General features: G+C 43.8%; 1 protein-coding gene across 8 annotated transcripts in view; it reads left to right on the top strand.

Annotated features, from left to right (window-relative positions):
• GULP1 (GULP PTB domain containing engulfment adaptor 1) overlaps positions 1 to 24,339 on the top strand; it is a 1,895,686-nt gene that overhangs the window by 1,641,128 nt on the left and 230,219 nt on the right. The window lies entirely within an intron of this gene.

Here is a 24,339-nt window from a genome sequence, read left to right as displayed (position 1 = left end):
CAAAACAAAGTAATATATATTTGTTTTGGTACTTATAAGAATAGTTATGAGTCTATAAACACACAATCCTCCCACGAAATAAAATCTAGAAATATTCAATTAATGGAATCTAACCTTTTTTAACTGCACAGAAACTGAATATATGTTTAATGTATGTTTAGAAGTCACTCTTGTAATAACTATATACAATACTAGGCTATAATAGCATTGTGACTGTGTGAAATGTAGTACAAATGTACAGAATATCTAAAATTCCCAATTTCGCATGGATCTGCTAAAAAAAGATTTACAATTTAGATTAAAAAAAAAGATTTTAAGAACCAAATGTATGGAACATTTCCAGCAAAACCTGTGTGCTTTGTCAAATGAAACTGCAGTGACATCATGGGGTGTGACTTGGAGAGCCAAGATGGTGGATAAGCTCTAACGAAGCCCTGATTATCCCATGGATATCCACTGAGAGTCATCGCACCGGGTATGACTGCATAGTGGATTGCTGCAGTCGTGCCTGGTAGCATCTGTGGACGCCTATAGAGTGGGCAGAGGAACTGGCGCCAAGACTGGGGAGCTGCCCTCATCGTCAGCGCACATATGGCCTGGAGGGCCCTACTAACATACCATGCAACATAAGATTTGGCTTCACATATTTTTACATATTGCACAGGGCCTATCTCACGACTGCCAAAATCAACTGGTACTTCCATCACACTGATGCAGCTTGTCCTTGATGTGCTCTGGTAGCAGCGGACCTGCTTCACATGTTATGGTCCTGCTCTTGTCTGCACTTCTATTGGCGGGGTGTATCTCCTCGGCTTGGCTTGGCTGTCTGCTTGCAAGGTATGCCTGCTACTGCAAACATGAGAAGTGTGTATGTTGAGAATGTTCCCTAGAGCTAAAAACAAAAAGTGACCTTGAGGTTCCTAGACTTAGGCCTCTTGATGGCCAAACGCCTTATCAACAGATGGTGGAAGTCCCCGAAACCCCCCCTCACTTGAGGCGCGGATGCGGTCACTTGTCCTGGGGGCGGAGGCGGAACAGGTGGAATTACAGATGGAGGATAATCTAGGGTTGCGCAAATATTCGCTGGCTTCTGGGTGGGATGTGATACTATCTGATCTCAAAGTGCTGATACACAGGGCTGATAGAGACACCCCGGATCCGTGACTCACACTGGGACATTGGTGTGATCTGGATGTGTGCCTCATACACTACTCGTGGTCCTACCACCTATTCTCCCTTTATGATATGGTCCTGGTGAGTCATGTCTGGCCTGGGGTTTGTTGCTGTGCTGCTGGCCTGGCTGGAGGGGGCAAAGGGAGATCACTTGGGAATTGCAGGAGTGGGCTCCAGTTACAGTTGTTTTTAAATGAGTTTTATACATGGCAATGCAGAATCTTTTCTCCTTTGTTGTAAAGATAAGATTAATCGTTCATTAAGGGATCACTTTGATTTGACTAACACTCGGCATCACTGCGTACCCAGAAGATTGGAGACCCATATAAGTCTTGAGTGTTGGCATGTTGCTTTGTTTGAATTGTATACCAATCTTATTGTTAGCCAATGTATGAAGCCCTGTGGTGGTACATGTTTGAGTTGCATTGAATGTATTCAGGGCTGCATCCCCCATTGCAATTACTGTGTACTGCTTGTAAACATCTTTCAAAAAATGACATTTTAAATACAAAGATTCAAGCAAAAAATGCAGTTATTTCATTTACAGAACACTGAAGCCCCTATTCCCATTAATCTTTAGGGTAAATAAGACTTTCGGTCTGATTAAAAGTTTGCTGGGCAGAGTATGCTGTCACAAATGTGGAAGATATCCAGACCGGAGATTTACATGTGAATTATATTCAATCACACTTGTATTATGTCAGGCAAGACATCAGCCATATTTGTAACAGAGTTCCTGTACACCAGCACTATTTAAGACCCTTTATCTTTACAGACTACGGTCAATGGAGGGTATTAATATATTTTCACATTAAGGCTATTTCCAGCAGATCTTTCAAACATATAGCCAATGCCACGCTGGGCTCCCTCTGGTTTACTTGACACAATGTTTTCAGATGTTATATAAGTTTGCATAAAGCAATATTGTATACCAGTTCACTGAACACTCGCTACAAAACACAAGCCCCATTTGATGTTTAAGAAATTAATGCTTTAGCAGAGGTCCCTCATACAATGGAGATTGCTTACAGGACAGTACTGAATTTAACTGGCATGTCATCAGGGTGTCTAAAAGCCATTAAAAGTCATCCTTCAAAACAGTGCTATTAAACACTGGGAAAGGAAGAGTCACAAAACAAATCTAAAATGTCTGAGTGGAAGCCACAAAGGAGCATTAACTCATTCTCATTAAGTGATATATCTGAAATATGCATTTCAAAAATAAACTAAATGACTTTGACTTTGGATAGGCCTTTACATGATTTTTTTAAATTCTAATTCTGGAAAACTAAAGTGGACAATGACCGATGACCCAATAGAAGTGCAACTTGATTACCCTCTGAAGTAGTCCTTATCCATGTGATTCTCAAATCCAACTAGGGAAATAACTGAAGAGCAAAGGCATATTTCTTCTGGGCATTAATTTAACATTGACTGGCCCAGCATTCAGCATTTGTGATATCATTTATTGAACACCCATTAAGATAAACATAATTTTTCAAACATTCTTCAAACACTTCCTGTTATCCTCTCAATCTGAAATAACTTGTTTCCTCTAATATGTTAGATAGGATCCACCATGTTCATACAAGTGTTGGATTTTATATTTCAGTCTTCTGCTTCAGAACTATTGAAACACATTTTGCACAGGTAATATCAGTAAATGCACTAAATGGCTAGGGTCCTAAGGCCAAATATTGTTACCCCAGCAGCTTCTTGTATGCATAAATACGGGTACTATCAGTAAATTCACTGACTGGTTAGGGTTGTAAGGCCACCAAACTGATCAAATATTGTTCACCAAGCTGCTCCATGTATGCATAATTAGGACTTCTTTATTTCTGCACATTTCTTGAATGGTCCATGTCCTATCTGAGCTCTCCCTGAAAATGGTGCAAAATGTCCGGGAGAAAGGAGGTATTCACCCAGGGAATCCGGGAGGACATGCATTTGTCTGCCCATGAAGCCAATATTTTTAGATACATCCCTTTTGTCACTCATTAAAACCAAGGGATACTGCTCTGTTGGAAGAACTGAACATTCAAAATCATTTTAGGATACTGCTGAGCATGTTTTTTTACAGGTATACTCAAGGTGTACTATTTTTTGGCAAAAGAGAAAGTTTGAGACTTGAAATTTAGCTTACCACATTTATTTTTGGTAAAATTGTTTTTATTGATATTTTGATAAAATAAATTATGCAAGCCAATTTACATAAGGCGTCAGGCCTCTCACCTCTTGCTGCGCTTTATCCCTGTCCCTAACCGCCCAGGTCAAAGCATAACAAATAGGAGAGAAATGCATATCTCTTTACACCCAGCGCCCTCAGCAGTTGGTGAAGTAAGCCACTAACTTCATAAAACATTAAACAAATAATGAACAAAACATTACAACACAACAAGTGTTCTATCCCTTTCTGCACATCTGACACCGATTGAAAGGCCATCGGTTCATGGGTCCCCTCCCTGACCCACGAATGTCACCTCTAGTCACACTCGTCCTCCCTCTCCAATCATCCCTACACGTGGAACAGATGCAGAGCCCGAAGACGTGGGCTACAAGCTGCAAGAGGCAAGCCTTGGGAGGAGAACCTAACCAGGGGGTCCCAGATACAGTTAAAACCTCCTCGAGAGTCATCCACAGAGCTATTGGAGCTGGGTCCACTTTTTTCTAAAAAGACACCAGAGCTGTCTTTGCCGCCCCCAACGCCAACCACATAATGGAGCGATCTCCCTGTGTTTGATGTTTCAGCTCTGGGGCATGAAGGCCCAGCAGGATGTGCTCCGGAGATGTCGGTATAGGCTTGCCCAACATCCCTTTTAAGTGGGAGAGGATTTTGTTCCAGTAAGGGCAGATGGCAGGGCAGTCCCACCAAATATGTCTGAAATCCCCTAACATTCTGCAACCTCGCCAACACCGGTCTGATGCCTGGGGGTATATTTTCTTAAGCTTCTCAGGGTGAAGGTACCAATTGTAAAGTAGTTTATAGTGTGCTTCCCTGTTGCCCATCGAGTGGTTGTATTTGGTCATTTCTTGAAATAGGTGTTGCCAACGGTCCTCCCCCACCGAGACACCCAGCACCTGTTCCCAGAATGGGATGTGTCAAGGGGTAGGCACGTGTTGCACAGAGGCCAATATTTTATACAGTGTGGATATACTACCCCTTGCTACTTCTCCCTGCTTCACAAATCTCTCAATGGGGAGAAGGTCCATGGTGGCCGCCTCTCGCATGTGAGGCTGTGTAACCCAATGCACTAATTGAGTGTAGTGGAAGTGTTCGGATGGGGCAGTTGAAAGTAGCTGATCCCCATGATATAGGTCTGCGATCCGCAGGCACCCTCCCTCCATCTATCGAAGGGCCCCATTGATTCCCCCGGGGGAAAGGTGGTATTGAAATGGATGGGGGTATCCGGCGAGGGAAAGGATGTAATCGTGTAAGCTCTTGTCACCATATCCCACACCTTAAGGGTGGTGGCGGTGGGGGTACTAAGATATACATTCTTTGGTTGTGCCCCTTTGGGATTCCAAAGGATGTCCCATAATGTCCTTCCCGTCACTGCCCTGTCCATATGAGGCCACAACTTGTCCGACTCTCGGAGGGACCACTCAGCTATGACCCGAAGTTGTGCTGCTTTATAATACTTTAGGAGGTCGGGGTGTGCCATACCACCCTTCTCCCCAGGGTGCATAAGTTCCTTATGTGACAGTCTGGCTCTTGACCCCTGTCAAATGAACCTCGTAAACAGCGCACGTGTCTCCGCAAAAAAGTCTGTAGGAATATCACTGGGGAGGCTCTGGAACAATTATGGTAGGTGTGGGAGCACCATCATCTTGATGCTATTGATTCGCCCCAGCCAAGTGATCCAGAGCGATGACCATCTTTCTCGCAACGTCCTAAGTAGGGGTGGGTAGTTGGCTCTAAATATATCGGCAACCTTGGGAACAAGCTTAACAACAGATATGTAATTTCTTTTTTATCCCATATAAATGGACACGTGGGAGCTATCTGTCCCATTTCAGCGGTGGGTATAGTCAAATTGAAGATATATCATTTCCCTGTATTTACTTTAAAGCCTGCTACTTGCTCGAAGAGAGCCAGCTCCCCCTGGATCGTTGAAAAGGACGTGTGGGGTTCAGTGACGAACAGCAAAATGTCATTCCCCAAACAGGTAGATTTTATGGTGGTCAAGGCCGAACTTACGGCCCTGAAAACTCAGACATGCCGTAACCCGTGCCGCCAGAGGTTCAACACAGCGCAAAAAGCAACAGGGAAAGAGGGCACCCCTGCCTTGTTCCCTGCAATGAATCAAAGAAATCAGAGATCACCCCGTTTACCAGTATGCGGGACCAGGGACATGAGTAATTGTTCATCACCATCGCTAAAAAAAATCCCTGAACCCAAAACGCCGCAGTGTCGCCACCAGGAAGGGCCACTCTACCCTATTAAATGCTTTTCAGCATCAAGCGCTAGCAATAGAATGGGAATCCGCTTATTAGTTACTTTTTCCATCAGGTGGATGACTCGTCTCAAGTTGTCATGCATTTGTCAGCCCTTGATAAAGCCCGATTTATCAGGATCTATCAACTCCGCAGCACCTCCTCCAGTCTCCTTGCCAGAATTTTAGAGTACAATTTTGCAACGAGGTTAAATAGGGCAATATGCCTACAAGAGGCACATAGTTGAGAATCCTTCCTTGCCTTGGGAATAAGTGTGATCAGGGCCTCTCCCATAGTGGGGGACAATGCTCCCTTCACTCTTAGATACTTAATTAGTTCAGTGAGATGCTCTGTCAGTTTTGCACTGAAGGATTTATAAAAATGGGCTGTAAACCCATCCGGGTGTGTTATGAAGCGGGAGGGAGTCAATAGCCACCTGGACTTCGTCTATGGTGAATGGGACTGCCAGCACTTCGTTCACCTCCCTGGAGACCTGCGGAAGTTGAGTGTTTTGCAAGTAGCTCTCATGAGCATGGGCATTCGGTTGACCCGATTGATAAAGACGGGCATAAAACCCACTGAAAGCTCATGCCTTCTCTTCTTCCGTATAATGTTCCCCTGTCTCATCATTCAGTTGCCCTATATTGTCCTTAGCTTGTTTGGCACATAGTTGTCTCACCAGTGGTTTGCATATCTTATTACCCTTTTTGTAATAAGTTTTCTGAAGTCGCAACAGTGCTATTTCTGCCCTATTTGTGTATATGGATTGCAGTTTACCTTTATTGGCTGTTACCTTCCTCTGGGCCTGCCAGGTCGGGGAGAGCTTATGGGCCTGTTCGGATACTTTTAATTCATTTTCTAAGAGCTGTTGGTCCTCAGATTTTAACTGATTTAGCGTGGACGCTATGGAAATGCATGTGCCTCTGATGATGCATCCCAGAGAATGGGGGGGCGGTATCCCCCACTCTATTATGTTGGAAGTATTCTCTGATAGCTCTCCTCAGGTCATTGTGGGTGACTGAGTCACAGATTAAGACATTAGGGAAGTTCCATTGCCTAGTATTTGAGAGCGCTCGGGACCAATCCAGGCAAATCTCCACTGGAGCATGGTCAGATATAATAATCGGATGAGTGGCTACTGATCGAAGAACCTGACACAGAGGTTCACTTAGAAATATATAATCTATCCTTGAAAAGGATCTGGGAGAATGGGAGAAGAAGGTATAGTCCCCTCCGTGGGCTTAAGGGTATGCCAAGAGTCAAAGAGCCCTAATTGGCAGAAGGCCGACTTCACTGATCTGGCAAAAGCACTTGCCTGTGTTCTCTGGGGGAGTGTTGTGTCCTGGGTGGGGTCCCAGATCATATTAAAGTCCCCACTAGCATTATCTCCCCCTCCACAAAACACTCCAGCTCTTTCAGGAAGCTCAAGAGAAATTGTGTTTGTCCACTGCTGGGAGCGTAAAGAGTGACAATCGTACAGTTTCTCCCTCCCCAGGCTGCCCTTGACTATTAGAAATCTAACCTCCTTGTCCTGTTTTGACCCCATACTCTGAAGTGAATAGACCTGTGAAACAGTAGTGCCACCCCACAGTGCTTTGTTGGCACCGAAGCCGTGAATATTTGTGTGTACTGTTTGTGGCATAGGTGCTGACCCTCACCTCTCTTAAGGTGCGTTTCCTGCAAGGCCACAATAACATAGTGATGATCATCAAAGTACTTTCTCAGCTGTGACCGCTTAACATTTCATGATAACAATTCCAACATTGCACCACAGCAACCCAAATTCCCTCACTCGAGCAAGCTTCGACCCACGACAATCTCCCAGCCTCCTCCCCCTCCTCAGCCTAGAGCCCCAAATGGTCCCCTGGCTTACTCCATAGCCTTCCCGCACTAAATAGGGAGAGTGAACAATAACCAAATGGAAAAAACACTTCAGAATAGGATAAAACCCTTGAACAACAGATCTTAGGTTGTCCAACCACCTTGTGATCCTCATGGCATGGATGGGTTATGTAACTGCCTCCCCCCAGAACATTCACAAAGGCCAATTCAGCGTCAATCGAGGAGTCCCCCACCATCACTCGTTCGCAGCATGAGAGGATCTACACCAGACCCGCCCCTCCGGTGGGTGAATCCGCTCTGAGCCGCAGTACTCCGGGCACCCCTCTACGGGGGGACCCTCACCCTTCTCAGGCTCTGTGATGTCCCCCACATGGGACCACTCGAGCGGCTCCCTACAGCTCCCTGCTGTTTCTGTCGTAGTCACTTTCCATGTAGAGAGTGTCATTTCTTCGGGGTCTTCCTCCCCCTCCTTGGTAGTCTCCATTGATCCGCCGAAGTGGAAGGCTCGTCCCATCCTCGCGTGTCCCATATGCGGTGAGCCCCTCTCCTGAAGTCTTCTCCTGTATTCCCAGTGAGGATGCCGCCTGATCAACAGTCATGAAGTGGCAAGCCTTGTTATGAAGTTCGAAAGCCAGACCAATGGGAAATGTCCATCGGTACCTTATGTTTTTCGCTCTTAGTTCTTCCGTCACTGGCTGGAACTGCTGCCTTAGGGTCAGTGACGCTGGAGCGATATACTGAAAGAGGGTACAATGTTCCCCCTTAAAAGAGACAGAGTCCTGTTGTTGCGCCCATTGGAGGATGCGTTCCTTGACTTTAAATGAGCTAAGCTTCACCAATATGTCTCTGAGCCTCATTCCCTCACCGGCGGCACAATTCCCCACCCTGTGCACCCTTTCTTTCAGGAGGGTGGAGAAGAGGCCAACCACAAAGGCCTCCAAGTCTGCTCCCTTGCTGCCGTCCTCCAGACCCCGCACTCTGATGTTGTCTCTGCAAGTATATTTTCCAAATCTTCGCACTTGAGCTTGGTGAGGTGGAGTTGTGTTTTAATGCTCGTGACCACCTTCTCCATTGCGGTGACCCCTCTGTTGCATCTCCTGCACCTACATTCCCAAATCCAAAGTGAGCCCCAACCGAATCCACATCAGCCTGGAGTGAGGACAGTTTACTATTAATGTCCACTTGGAACGCATCCAACGTCTCCTTGATGTCGGCTGTGAGCTCCTCTCGTAATTCCACCTTGAGGGTGTGAAGGGAAGACAGGAGGTCCTCCTTTGTTAGCGCCATCTCTCCCACCTGTGGAGAGGCAAGTCTTCCCGCTCCAGCAGGCGCAAAATAGTTGGAGACCTTGTTGGTCTGTACTCTCCGCCAAAGTATATGCAGCCCCCCCAGGGACTTATCTCCTAGGAGCTCCTGCCTCAGCCCCTGCGCACTGGTCCACGGATATGCTCCACAGGCTCCCCCACTCAGGATCATCTCCACACACAGAGAACCCCCCCAGGGCTCCCTCACATGGATGGGGGGCGGTCGTTCCCTCTCACCGCCTCAATCCTCTGCAGCAGCCTCTGCAGGACAGGCCCTCGGGTGCCATCTTGGGGTCAGGCATCCATCCTCCAGTCGCCCCTCCACCGGCCATCGGGGGCCGACCTCCCTCCCCCTCACTGTCTGCACTGGGGCCCCCAGTGTCCTCCTCTCCATATCAGCAATCGTCAGCACCAGTCTTTTGGGCATCATGCAGGGTGCATCTCTACCGCACGGACACCCGTCTCCTCCGGGGAGTTTGCCGGCTCATCCCGACTGCCAGAAGGGGCCTTCACCTCCCCTTCTTCGGTTGAAGCGTGCGGCCCCCACTCTGTCACGTGGCCGTAGCCCACAGTATCATCTGGGCCATGCTCTCGGCCGCCGTTGGACCTGCGTCACGGGGCAGCCTGCCTGTCCACTGGGCTCTGCCTCAGCACTGCTTTTGCCTGCGAGGCCATGCCACGGTGTCCTCTCCGGCCCCCCGACAGTCTCGTACCTTCACTTGGTCATCGGTTGCCTGGAACTCCCCCCGACACTCCTCCAGACATGGTTGTGGGGAGTTTTGACTGAGCCTTCAGAGCTCACGTCCGGTCGGCCATGTTGGCTGGCCTTGCCCCCTTACCACATTTTTAAACAGTGCTTTGTTGAATACAAGCAGATCGAAGTAACTACATTGTGTTACGAGACATTATAATTTGTATTAAAGTGATAATAGAGGTTTAATGCAGGCTTTAAGTAAACCAGTAAAGGCTACCTCTACATTTCCAAAACATCTACTATCTGTTTTATATCTATGAATAGCACCTAGCACCGCTCAGCTCCAATGAAATTGCAGAAATCCTGTGGGTTCACTTCACTGTATGTCTTTCATAAGGGCGAATATGATAAAATAAGAGATACTGTGTTTAAAGTCTTCAAGATACCACAGCTCAGAAGTTTCTTTTTGGTCTGTCTTGGAGAACACTTGATGCCTAATCCTTATCATACATGCCCATTGCACAAATAATAATATGTGAAATATCTTTTCAACAAACATTACAGGCCCTACACTGATTCTTTGCAAAATGTTAAACATTAACATTTTCTTCCTAGATATATTTAGTCTGCAGGTTCAAATCGGATTTATGATCCTAAATCCACACCTACCATAAAAAACTCTCCCACTCAGTGCCTTCGATCCTTAATATCCTATGCTGTGAACTCCCATGTAAACCTAAAGAATTGAATTGAACTATCTCCTTTAATTATGCATTGTTGTCACTCAGTAGCTTACCCCATAGCATATTTTGGTGCAACATGTTTGTAAGATACTGAAATAGTTACCTTCTCCAAATGTCTTTATAACAGTCACTTTAAAAAAAAAAAAATGTAAGACTGGTCATGTATCAACAATCAAATGTCTTTGCAGATGTTTTCAATTGAGAATATAACATAACCAATGTAAAAATGCAGTATGAATGTGCAAATGGAATAAGGCATCTGCATTGATGAACAGTATAAATGCCACCATATGCAGAATGCAGACTAATCAATAGAACAATAAAGGGCATTGAATAAGGATAAAAGTTGTTTGCTGACAATTAACACATAACGCAACAAAGCCTTTCTTTTTAAATGCATTGTAAACCCCAAAAATCGTTTTTAAGCCAGTTGGTATAACTGACTGAGACTAATTGATGCTTATGCATCATGTAGCTAAAGGCAAATAATTGTATGTAGTAACTCATATCACACTTCTGCTATTTCTATGTTCTGTAAATAACACATTACTGTTGCCTAATTTTCAAAATAGTATAAATTCTTGGTACAAATAAGTACAGTTTCTAACATATGCAGCCAAATATGATCAATCTAATAGTGGATGAATGGTTCATACAGACTTCATGTGAGACATTTTACATTACAACCAATAGCTCACTGGTATCTTGCCACACCTTTTAATGTGAGGTGTGTCCACATGAAAGAAGTGATGCGAGATGCCAGCTAATCACATTTAGTGAGCAAAATATAATTTTGCAACATTTTCATTGAATTTTGAAAGAAAACTAATCTGAAATTTGCACAGCTGTAGTCGTTCAGGCACCTGGCCATAAGAGCTCCCAGTGAAGAGCCTTCATAAATGAATATTAGCACTTCTGTGGTGGTGTATTAGGAATAAATGATATCTGCATGCCTAGTAAAAATAGGAATGGGTTTTGGAAGGGTTCCCAAATGATTCCTTGAGACGTTCTGAAAATGTATATGTTGTTTGATGGTGAAGACTTTGATGAAAGATATTACTTACTGTTTCTGGACTCATGAACGAGAACTCTTTTGAAGTGCCATTGTATTCTGAAATGTGTATTTATTTTTCATGGCTTTTTACCATGTTACCTTCATTTGTCCAAAACTGGTTTATTGTAAGTTGTCCTGTTAAGGGCATTACTCAATGTCTTGTCCTGTTATTGTTTTAACCATTTTTTTCATTTTGTTTAAGTGTTTTTGAGATTAGTAGCTGAAGGTGTGCATGGCAGGTCTGTGCATAGTTTTCATTAGAGAACAGTATTCTTGTTTCCATCTTTCATATTGTAGTTTGTGTGACTTTGTTTTTATTAAACATACAATGACCAGGTATCTTGGGTTCTCTAGTTTAGTGTAGAGTTTATTCAAGCAGCAATGTCTAGAGGTGAGTGAGAAACTAAATTAGTACCATCTGTGCTTCTCTAGCTACTAGAAATTGGCTAGTGGCCTGACTCAAGGGATCTGTACATAAAATCATATATACTTGCCAACCGATTTTCCCCATTTTTTTTGCTTTAGCCAAACTTTAGAGCAGTGCATAACATTGTGAGATATGGAACTAAACATACTATTGATATGTAGGATGAGGAAACTAATCATGCATGACACAACTAACTTCACACTTGAAAGATCAAAACTTCCTTGCCTTAAAGGCAATAAAAAAGTTATTTCCAAATGAGTCACTCATAAAACTGCAATGCAAAATTGTGGATGTTTTCTTTATACATTTCCACTTTTTTGAGAAGCATGGATTTAAACCTCACTAAAGCTTTTAGAAACCAAAATTTGTCACAACATTGCAAAGCTTTTCCATCTGCGACAATGTTGAATAAGATTTATGGAGGATACATAACAATATTACCCTCAAATATGGAGGAACAGAGAAGATAATCCTAATTCCAGATCCTCCGTGCAACATGGCAGTCTATCAACTTGAGAAACAAACTTGCATTTTCAGAATTTCATTTTCTGGATTTCAAATCTAGTGATAATTTTAGTTTCAAAATTGTCATCAAAGTCTGAAGATTATCGATTGTTGAGTGTCTACTGTTTCCTTAGACGGGCTTATCTTTGAAGTTTTCGCAACATGTGTCAGTAAAAACTAGATTGAGTTTTTTTCCTCTATCATGTTATTTTTTTCTAATTTCAACACAATATGTTGTTAACAATGATGCATTTGGTAATTTTAGATATAAAGGACATATCTTGTGCGGTGCAGTGTTAGCAGGAACAAAAGCTATTTAGCTTGATCAACACTGCGCTTGAATAGTTACATAAGTACTGAATTGTTAAGCAAAGCTTAAAATTTCTTGAAGCCAGATGTGATAATGAGCCTCTAACAATGAAAAGCATTACAAAAGTCTTATTGGCGCTATCCTCATGTAACATGCATAAAACCAATGGTATAGATTGGAATTATATGTTTTACGTAAATACTATTTGCTTTATTGCCAAACAACAGAATTACTTTTTCGCTCCACTTTTTTCAGGAAAGATCATTCAAGTGGTAATTGATGCAGTAACTTAGTAAGACATTGTATGCTTTTTCAATTACTGCTAGAGAGTTGTTGATGTTCGTAGCTTTAGCTGTCCACTGTATTACAATTTTTTTCATTTTCCAGGCATTGGGGTTAAGTAGTGTGAAAACCTTTGAAAAGTTCTCCCATTTGATAATGAGTCAGCCATGATTCAGGTCACTTTGCAGATATTTCCTTATATTTTGATGGGTGAGATGGGGCCCCTGGCTTGGAGGTTTTGCTGGATAGCTATTTTCAAAGCAATTGATTTGTGAGATGAGTATAGTCTAAATCATTAATTAATATAACTAAGGATTATATATTCTGCTTGTGAATCTCCTCACATAAAAAGACTAAGGGCCAGATATATATCTCAATGGATGTTCTACTGTTCCATCGGGTGTGGAGTAAATTACTCAATTCCCATAATGCAGGGACCTTCTATTAAAATTATAAATAAGCACTAAGCATGACAAACCATACACCAAACAGTTTTCTTTTCTATTTTCAAATGTTCCTTTTGAAAATAAAAAAGTAATGTTCCCCTCACCATGGGAGTCATCATCTATGGCAAGGGGCATTATTTGGTTTTTACCTTCCCTAGCCACCAGAGCTCACCTGGAGGTAATGGGCAGTAAAACAAAGTAGTTATATGTCTGCCCATCCTCGTTGGGTAGGTTGACATGCAGGCATTTTTCATAGAGCCAATACTCCATTAGGCTTCTGAAGAGGTTTGTCTATGACAGAGATGGATTATTTATCAACAGAGCTATGGTCCTTCCCCAAATAAATCTTGTGTGTGGACCGGTATGTTGAAGATGTGTGTACTCTATTGCCGTTGCAACACAGTATACATACCACTAACATATACATCAGGCCCTAAGTTATGATCAGGCACATTTTTGATTTTGGATAGTGAGTACAATCTTAAGAGGATGCTAAAACGGGTTATAATCCAATCCACTCTAATCCAGTGCAAAATATCTACTTCACATAGACTGAAATCTTGTATAATTAATAGATAGTTTTACTTGTGGGCTGTAGTGGTGTTTACCAGCTTGTTATAAACTTGTTTTTCTTTAAAATAGTTGTGTTCAGGCTTCAAAAGCAAGCATTAATTTAAAGGTAATAGACTAGCAATATGAATAGATATAAGTGACACAAAGGTATTCTTGCACCTATGGGTATGACCATGCTTTTATATATTGTCAGGTAGTGGGATGGATACTGTCCATTTTGATTGAATCAAGTCTTCTCAATTTGAAGAGTAAGAAGCAAGAATATTCTGTGTTAAAATGGAGGCATGAACATGAGTTCATGCCTCCATGCAGTTCATGCTGTTCTATGATCATTTGTTTCTGAATTTTAGTGATTGGGATAATGGCAATTTATACTTACTTAACTTATATTGCAGTCAATTTGTGCTGAGGAAAATCATGAATGTGAACTATGAAGCAATGTTAGTACACAGGTTATTTTAGCATTCTTTCATATACCCTTTGATGATGCACTGTCATGCAGGTTCTTCAAAATAAGAAATTCAATATCAAGATAGTTTTTATACTTCTCATAACATGATCCTTTGATTTTATTTGTTTACACAATCCACTGGGAATCCAAAGCAGTATAATTTGTTTACGCCTTGGTATTAAAATGAATTTTCTAGCTAATTGGGATTTGCAGATCATTATGATTATACATTTATGTGATGTTCTAATCTACCTGAGTAAGTCTAGAGTGAGAAAAGATGTGAGGGAGGGTCCATACAAACTCTTTTGCTTTATAAATGCTCAAAAGAGTATTCAGTGCAATTTTAATAATAATAATCATGATGATCGTAATATTACTCGTTCTTCTTATATAGCACTTGCTGTGATTTGCCTCCAGTGTAGGTGCTGGTAATGAGTGCTTCTCACCATGCTGGTACTTTAAAAATAATATCTGCAAACATTAGGAGTATTATTGTGAGTATTGTGGGAAAGTAGAGGGAACACTCCCATATTTTATTGCTTTAGCAGAAGAAGAGATCCTGCCACACTGGAAAGTACAGACCCTTTGCAGAAAATAAAGGTTTCACGGCACACTGCAAATGTACTGTCTTGGAAATTTGCCCTTTCTGCAGGAACACCTTGATGTTTTGCATTTTTGCTGAACCTACTTTTTGCTGGCTATAGAACTGTGTGCACTTTATCCCTGTTAGCTAGTGCTGAAGTGCTTGTGCTCCTCCATTCACCATAGTAAAATTGGTATGCTCTTGATTGCCATTTTTAACTTACCTATAAGTTGCTAGTACATGGTACGTTCACTGTACCCAGAACCTCTACATTAAATTCTTGAGTAAGTATTGATCTGGAAGTTTGATGACTCCTCTGAGGTAAGATTGAATGCACCCAGGACAAGGACAATGGCCCTTGGATGTGAGGAAGTGTTGCCCTTCGTTTGATAAGATGGCTTGAAGGCTAAGCTCAGACCCATGGTGCACTTCAAATTGGCCTCATCTTTTATTGCCAGATGTAGCTCACACCTAGGGCTGCCTCGCAGTTTGTCCATCTAGTCTGTCAGGTACCAACCCCAGTGGGAAGGAGAGCTATCCTAGAACTGGTTTAGAATGACCACTGGGTTGGACATGGGAGCATTCTCTTTGACACTGAAATATCAAATTTGATACAGACTTCTAGTTACAGATTCCTTACCTTAAAATTTCCCCCAGGCGTCAGATTGGATCCGGAGATTTTTCTTCGAGCAATACCCTTGCGCGTTGGTAGGTGGCGTTGGTCGACTCCGCGGGCGTCGTTGGCATCGTAATCGCTGTGATGACGTCGGGAGTAGTACATAGACGCCTCCCTCATGCAGTGACATCAGTTCTTTTCTTTCCGTGCCACGTGCTGATCCGGAGAAGAGCCCTGGCAATTTTTTGGCTGAATTTGACCGTTTTGTCAAGTTTTTGTGTGAAAATTTGGTGCGTCGAGGAAGTCCCCGAAGACCCGTTTCAAGCCGTGTGAGGACCGTCATTGTACAATGACGGTGACGGATCCTCATCGGGTTTGTCTGGGGTGTCTTGAGCATGACCACAACCTGAAGTCATGTTCAGAGTGCCAGGCCATGCACCTGTAGGCTTTGAGGGAGTGTTCCCTAAAGCTCCCTGCGGCCCGCACTCGACTCCACATAGGTCCCGGTCTTGCTCGAGAGGAAGGTCTCTAGATCGGTCACTGAGCCTTCTTCCAAATCCTCGGGTCAAGGTAAGAAGAAGAAGATGAAGTCGAAAAAGTCCCATCGCTCTCCGACTTTGCCCCGTGGCTCGGCCTCATCCTCGAAACCTGCATCTGGGTCGACTCTGCGCTTTCCCAAGTTTCCCGGAGCCAGTGCGACCCCCGCCCAGCTTAAGGTGTTTTATGAGGCCATGCACTTCATCTTTGGGCGGTCCGACCCCGAAACGGCACCTTTAGGCTCAAGGGGTTCAGCTGAGGGGTTCCGCGCCGGCCACCGAGGTCACCCAGACTTATTTAGTTCTCCTGACCGCTCCTGTGCTTTTATTATAAAAACTAGCCAAAAGCAAATATTCTTCAATAAGGCAAGGTCCAAAACATGGGAGGTGGATACGCTCAAGCCTATTGTGATCATGTTTAATCTGGTCCACATGCATGAGGGTCTTCAATACTATGTATCCCTCATTCAGAATAGACAACATAATTTTGCACTCCCTGATTTCATTTGAACTTACTACCTTTCATGGTGGGATACCCAGCTAACTGTTGCACTTTATAAGATTTGATCCCTTGTCCCTGTTATGGAATATCCACCCAGACAGCTCTACTTATAATGCTTTTCTGCACTTTTTATCTGTATCTTAGGAGGCCATTTTTAATGCTACTATTTTATGTTTTTAAGTTTTAACAGTGTAGGCCCACCCTGTTGTTTTTTACAACAGCTACATAGTCCCCTGATATGCTGCTTGGTCACATCCTTTATTTGACAGATCTTAAAAATAAGGAAAAGTGCAATAGTATACATTTGTTCTGCACAGGGAAAGGACTATAGTTGTAATAGATCTATTTTTTGGAAGGGCCTGTTATGTGTTATTTCCATCCATCTTGAATGTGTTTTTTTATTTTTATTTTTCAAGATGTAGCAGTAACAGAATAAAAGCAAAACATTGAGGTGCAGTTAATTCAAAGCAAACAATTATCATGAACTGAAGTGGGACTACATTATGCCTAAATTGGCCCTTATATATACATACATACATACTCTAAATTGAGAATCAAGAAAAGAAGAAATTGCAGAGGGTAGCACATCCGTAATTTCCACACCCAGGAAGTGATCTACCTATCCCAATTTTTCCATATTCTATTTATTTTAATTGTAGATCCCAATCCCTTCACATAAAATGTTTCCTGATAAAAAACTTTATTCATTTTTGATTCCCATTCTGACACTAATGGAATTTTATCTGATCTCATGTTTGCTAAAATCAGGACTCTATGTACTAAAACAGCCATGAATATTAATTGTTGCTGCCCCATCGTCATCTCAGAGAGTGACCCAAAAAAAAACAAATAATGACGTATGTTCATCCTGGGAGAGATAGAGCTGCAATCTTTGGCCCAATTCCCGAAAAAACCCTTCCCAAAAAATGTTTAACTTTGGGCATGTAAACATTAGATGAAGCAAGTCCCCATTGGCCTGATTGCATCTAAAACAACACAATGAAACCCCTGGATACATTCTATGAAATTTAGTGAGGGTGTAATATAGCATCCACTTGTTGCAGATGGCCATCCTGCCCTAATTTTCTGCTCTAACTGCCTTGTAACTCATTTGATTATAAATTGCCGCTGTTCAGTGTTTAAGCTACACTCCTTAGAATTAACAATAGACTGAAGATGTCCCAGAATCAGAATCTTGTTTTTCTCAGCAATCAAAACTCTATGCCAATTCCCCACACATTGTAAGAAAGAAAGAAAGTAGGCCTGCCACAATTTTGAAGTTACCGTCTTGTCTTCCTCAATATATTCTTAGCAAAAATGCTTGATCTGAGCATAGCTGGAAAAAAAGGAAGAATTCATATCAGAGTTTACACTCACAAGCCGCTACCACTTAGAAAATTGTCCCATATAACAGAAATCCTGTGGCCTGTGGAATCCCAGGCCAGACGAGCAGACACATGACTGCGTGCTTAAGCACAAACCCAATGGGATGCAGTCCAATAACTTCAGCCAAAGATGGAATCCTGTGATCCCATAGCCTTCCTGAATTTTCTGGAACTGATATAGATTCATACAAGTTATCTTGTTTCTCAATTCTTTTTTGGTTTTCAAAAAAGGAAAGAGGCCAATCTCTGATTCTTTTAGCATACATTTTAGAAAAAACTTGCATTTTGGGAAACCGAGCAAGAGGATCTAACTAACCAGTTGAGCAGAGACGCCTATTAATAGATTTTCAAATTGGGTAGAGCTACCACTCCTTCTTCTGGGTGCAACTGTAAGGGTTGCATTCAGAATCTGGGTTTTTTCCCCCACAACAGAAAATGTCTAATTTCCCTATTGACCGTCTCAAAAAAAGAAACTTGTGGAATTTTAATCACAGTGTTAGCAAATGAATAAAGAACTAAAGGAGGAATTGACATTTTGATTAATGCCACCCGGCCAATAATTGAAAGAGGGAGATCTTGCCATTGATTCAGAAGGTTGTGCATCTTTTGTGAAGTAGTCTTAAAATTCAGGGTGTTTAGCTCTTCCAGTCTTGGAGAGACCCAAATCTCTAAGTAATTGTAATGGGCCAACATAGGTACTGGTAGTACCTCTGTGGAGCTGTTGATCAGCATAGCCTCTGATTTTGAATGGTTAATTGTATAGCCTTCTATTTTGCCAAACTGGCTGATTTTAGAAAAGGCCTGCTGTATATTAGCCATATCAGCAGCCAGTTACAGGCCCCTATCATTGGCAAATAGTTTTAACTTGGCAGACCCTGCAACTGGAACTAAAATTGTCTTATCCTGTTGGAGGGCACAGACCAATGGGTCTAAAAATAATACAAATAACAAAGGGGACAGGCCTATCATGTTCCATAACATATTACTATTGGTCTGTGTAGATTCTTATTGATGACTAAAGATTTTTAATTACTTGAACAAACTGGGGCGGGAAGGCGAACTTTGTCAATATCGCAAATGAAACGTTCTATTGAAATCAAATGTCTTCGCTGTGTCCACCATTATAATTTCAGCACTAGTCTGAGATGAAGCAAAATATTCATTGGCTTGGATCAGGTAGTGTGTATTGATTAACATGCTCCTACTTTGGACAAAGCCATTTTGGTCCAGATTAATAACCAATGGCGCCAATTAGGAAAGAAGATTAGCCATAATGTTCATGAAAATTTGAATGTGTACTGGCATTTCCCATAATATCATATGAATTGGTTTTATGGGTGATTTATATTGGCTACTTAATTCGCACTTCATATGTTTGTACTGTTTAAAATGCTTTTATGTTACAGAAACATATCAAACAAAGATATTTGACTGACTGAGGTCTCCACAATTGGCATATTTAATTTAAAGACCGTAGTAAGGTGCACTATGGGTGGCCAGAGCTTGTATATTCAATGCTACTATTGGGCCTACAGCACTGATTGTGCCACCCACTACAGTAACCTGTCAAACATGTCTCAGGCCTGACACTGTTTGTGCAGTTTAAAATTGCCATTTCAAAATGGGCAAAGGCACCCACTTGCCATTCCCAAACCTTACTTTTTAAGACATGTAAGTCACCCCTAAGGTAGGCCATAGTTAGTCCCAAGGGCAGGGTGCAGTGTATTTAAAAAGTTGGACACACACTTTTAGGTTTAAAATATCCAGATAGTGAACAATTCTTAAATTCATGTTGTCACTATTGCAAGGACAATCTCTCTCATAGGCTAGCATTGAGATTACTTTAAAACATCTTTTAAGTGTAATTTCTCATTGGGAAGAGATAGATATATGGAGTGTGGTTTCTCAGGTCTCACAATTTAAAATCACTTATGGTGAAGTCAAATTTTAAATTGTAAGTCTGAAAATGCCACTTTTAGAAAGTTGTCAGTTTCTTACTTAAAACATTCTGGGGGTCATTTCGACCTCAGAGGTCTTTTCACAAGACCGCAGAGGGACCGCCGTGCTGAAGACTGCCAGTGGTGGCGGTTTTCCACTCAGCATATTATGACTGCTGGCAGCCCTCTGTCCTTTTCCGGATGGAGAGCCGCCAGCAGCCATTCTGGTGGGCGGTGGGGAAGTGGAGGTTGCTACACCGCCACGTCAACAGAACACCACTCACCGAATCACGTTCTGTGTTTCAGCGTGGCGGTGTTCTGTTGACGGTGTGCTGGCGGCGGAGCAGCCCCCATGGATCCCGTCCCCTCCTGGAAGATCAACGGACAAGGTAAGTTGATCGTCCGTTAGGGGAGGGGGTGGGGGGTGTTGTGTGATGTGTAGGTGCATGGGGGTGTGCATGTGAGTATGTAGAGGGGGTGTGTGAGTGCGTGTATGCATGCAGGGTGTAGTCTGAATGGAAATGTGTGCGTGGCTGTCTGTATGTCTGTATGGATGTGTGCGTGTATGTCTGAATGAGGGTGTGCGTGTATGACTGTGTGTGTTGGCATGTTTGTTCGTGTGTGTGCGGGAATGTGTGTTGGTGGTATCTGCATGCGTGTCGGGTGTGTGTCTGTGTTGTGATGTCGGGGTAGGGGTGGGAACTGGGGTCCTGCCACCTTTTGGAGGTGGCAGGGGGGTGGGGGGTGATGGGGACGGACTCAGGGGAGAGGGCGGGGGTGTCGGAGACCCCTATCAGTGCCAGGGAAGGAATTTCCTGGCACTGATAGTGCTTACCGCCATGGATTTCATGGCGGCAAGCCGGGTCATGATACCGCTGGCGGTCTTGTGATGGCTGCCGGGCTGGAGACCCAAGTCTCCAGCCCAGAGGTCGTCTTCGCCATTGCGGTCTGATCGGAGAAGTGGTTACCGCCATGGTCATAATTCCAATTTTTTTACCGCCAGCCTGTTGGCGGTAAAACCGGCACTTCTCCGTCAACCGCCAGAGTCGTAATGACCCCCTCAATGCCTCTGCCTGTATCTGTATACACATCTGTGGTTGTTGACAGCTGGGCTTTGTGCATTCCCTCAAGACAGTCACACACAAAAGAAGCTTGGGTGTGAGATTTGCATCCTTATTGGCCCATCACCAGGCTGATGGGCCTTCTTGGACTAATTGGGTGGGAGGAGTTGACACTTACTTCTGAACAGGGCTGTGCCTCTCCTAACACAAAGGGATGCGTATCCCCCAGTAGAGTGTCTAGGGAAGAAAAGAGCAGGGAGCCTGTTTTTCAAAGGCCTCCTTTGAATTCTCCCCCAATTCAATGGGACATTTGGGTATAAGTACTGAACCCCACACCCCACCAAAGGAGAGCTCTACTAGAACCAAGGACACTCTGCCAGGAAGATGGACTGCTTTGCTGCTAGGAGGGTCTGCCACTCTGCAACTGCACTGCTTTGTTGGATTACTGCTTGTTGTGATGTAGGAGAGACTGCCACTTTGTTACTGGTTTGCTGTGTTGGCCTGCTGCTTCTTGCCTATAGCAAGAATGGCTGGACTTGTTCTCTAAATCCTTGACCCCAAGAGTCTCCAAGGGCCTGTTGACTTGCCTCTCGTTCTCCTGCAGTCTCAGGGACATCAAATACTGTTTGCAACTCTACTGGTGCTGCTGGACTCTGCCATCTGTGAATCCTGCCCTTGCCTTAAGTTACCCTCTCCAGTCATGGGCCTCAGAAATGGGTTCTGCAGCAAAACCCTCAAAAAGTGAAGCATCACCCAAGTGAGGCCAAATATTTGGCACATCGCATCCCAGAAGGCAACGCAGCAGAAGCGTGATGATGATGAATTCACAGCCTGCGCTGCCCTATGATGCTCTGCGTGGCCTGACCATGTCACCTCACCTTCACTTCCACAGAGCCCAACAACCCAGTGCCCAGTGAGTGTTGTGAAAATACTGATGCATTGTGTCCTCAACATCGACGCATTGCTCTATTAAAAGTACTGTTCAGCGGACTGTAGGAAAACACCCTTTTTGACAAAGATAGCCACCACCTTTTTGCCTGGTTTCGGATGTGGCTTTGACTTTTAGTGCACTGGGTCCCTGCTAACCAGGTCCCCAGAGCCAGATCTCTTTCAAAACTGCACAGTTGGCCAACTCTTTAGCTACCACTGTCAGTCCTTAATAAATGGTACCCCTGGTACCTAGGGAACTAAGGAAGGTCTGTGACGTCTGCAGCACCAGTTTTGCCACCTACAGAGACTCCTCACCTAACCCACACAGTCCTGCCATTGCAAACTGCATGTGTTGGTACAGGCTAAATTGAAAACACGACACGTCACAACCACTGTGTCCCAGGTCAACTAGCATTGCATGTTCCGGGTGTAAGTCACCTTAAGGTAGAGTGCATCAAGGCACATGTGAGGGCATGTATGCATGAGTGGATATGCCCTTGCTATGTCTTTGTAGATTTGGGGACATAGTAAGTGCACATGGAAGCCATATTAAATGCATGTGTTGGACACTCGTCATTATGAGTTCTCTGGCTCCATGATGGCTTCTATGAATCCTGGGATGTTTGGTATCAAACATCTCAGAATAATTACCCGGCACTGTCCCCAGTGATGGATATATTAAAAATAAATGCACACAGAGGACACCTTAGAGGTGCCCCCTGGAAAACTTCCAGTTACTAGTGTACTGACTGACTGGTCCTGACCAGTTCAGTCACCACAGACACATTTCTGATCCCCAAGGTGAGAGCCAGCGCTCTGAGGGCCAGAGACAAATGCCTGCTCTGGGTAGAGGTGTTACTTCCTTTCCCAGGTAGGATGGACATTATAGAGTGGGGAGTTTCAAAGGCCTTGCCTCCTTTGTAATGTGACCAAGGTCTATTCAGATGGTGGAGAAGACCAACCCCACTGTCCTGACCCCACTTTTGGTGGCAGCACATGTGGGAAAATTAGTTAAATTAGGAGGAGTGCCACCTTCATGCCAGTCCCACTCCTCACGTGGGCTAGCTGAATTGGACACTTTTTTTCAAATTCCTCCATCTTGCTTAGAAGAAATTAGGCCCCTGGGGCTAGGGTTATGCCCACTTCCCAGCGGAGGTGGTCATAAGAAGGATGTAGTCACCCTCAAGGTTGTCAGCCCATTGGGTACATCTGCCACTCCCTGTAACACTCCTAAAATGAGTACTTAGGTAGTACCCCTGAACCCTAGAACTCTGATATTGACAACGTAAAAAGACCTGGACAGAGAAGACCTGCACCCGCAGAAGAGGAAAAGAAGAAGCTGCTGATCAGCCCCTCTGGCCTGCCTGCTGACCTCAAAGGATCCTGCACAAGAAACCAACGTGTTCAGCGTTTGATTAAGACTCAAGTCTCCCTTGGGCAGTGGATGTGCCTTGCAAGAAGAAATTCCAAATAAAAGTCTCTGCACCTGCTGGACCCCAGAAACACGACCCACAAAAGTAACCTCTGCACCAGACATCCACAACCTGAGGTGAAGCCAACCAATGGTGCTAATGCGGGTCCCCAGCTGGCCAGAGACTGAATCCAGTGTGGTTTCACCCATCTTGGACTCTCTCGAAACACTTCCAGCCTCTGTGTGCAGGCCCCCTCTCCCTCAGGCTTGTGATGAGTCTCCAGCAACTAGTGCACCCATGGCCCCTGACCCCAGCTGAGGTGGGTCATCAGTGCCAATGACATCCCCTGGCTCCTAAGAGCTCGAGTTCACCCTGGGTCCACCCCTGCCAGACTCCTCGACAACGCCTGCAGCCTCAACACACAGGACCCCCTGACCATGAGTGCTCCTGGGCTTGAAAACCTGATGCTTAAGGACACCTCTGCATCCCTCCCCCCTGGGCACAGGAGAAGAGGACCATAGGTGCACCCACATCCCCGAGCACCCCAAGTCAACTACTTACCTGCTTGTTGTCCCTGACTGGCTTCCTAGCCAGAGCCTGCCTTCACAAGGACTGAACTCCCATAGGAAACCATTGGGCACCCAACACCTTACTACACTTCTGCACCTGGCCATCCCAGTGCCAACCGGTGTGACATGTTGATGTGGTTCTGATCAGTGCCTAGTACTTACCTTAACTCCCTCAGATTGGCTTAGTAAGATGTTGTTAACAATATGTTTGCTGAACATTATTTTTCCTCCATAGGATTACATTGAGAGAACTCTGAAAATTGCACTATTTCTTAAACTGCAAAGTATTTATGTTTAAAAGTCGACTTACCTGATTACGAAATTATTGGATTGGAAACATGCATCAAAATAATTGTTATCTTTCTTAAATGGTCTCAAATTTATTCTTTGAGTATGTGTCTCATATATTGCCTCTGTGAGTGCAACAAATGCTTAGAACTACCCTCTGATAGGGCTAACTGCTCGCCTACTCTACCAGAAATAGAGCATTCATCCTATCTAGTTTTGCCTCTGCAATACCTATTGGGAATCCACTGCACTGTGTACTTCTTTTTAGTACACTTTATAG

Source organism: Pleurodeles waltl, chromosome 3_1, assembly GCF_031143425.1.
Source record: "Pleurodeles waltl isolate 20211129_DDA chromosome 3_1, aPleWal1.hap1.20221129, whole genome shotgun sequence".
Taxonomy (NCBI): Eukaryota; Metazoa; Chordata; class Amphibia; order Caudata; family Salamandridae; genus Pleurodeles; species Pleurodeles waltl.
This window is presented reverse-complemented; position numbering and strand designations above follow the sequence as displayed.